Raw genomic sequence first — 360 nt, forward strand, 5'->3', positions numbered from 1 at the left:
GTTCGACGTCGACACAGAATAATAATCTTGTTTGTGACAGGTTTCCTACTCCTATCTAAAGCATATTTTTAATATAAAAATTTTTTAACTAATTTTTCTTTAAAGCTGCTTTATAAAACAGTAAGAAAGCTATTTCAAATGAATCTTAAATTGTAAAAGGACCTGCGGCTTAATAATTGAAGATTATTTTTTATGATAATGAATTTGAGTCACATATTTATGATTTATTATTTAATAATTTAAATAAAAAATATAAAATTAAATATAATAATTGTTGATGATATTTAAGAAAGTGTTTAATTGTTTCCATTATAAATAAATAGAGTTTTATATGTATTATAAATATATAATTAAATATAG

Source organism: Dendrobium catenatum, unplaced genomic scaffold, assembly GCF_001605985.2.
Source record: "Dendrobium catenatum unplaced genomic scaffold, ASM160598v2 fragScaff_scaffold_1117, whole genome shotgun sequence".
Lineage (NCBI taxonomy): Eukaryota > Viridiplantae > Streptophyta > Magnoliopsida > Asparagales > Orchidaceae > Dendrobium > Dendrobium catenatum.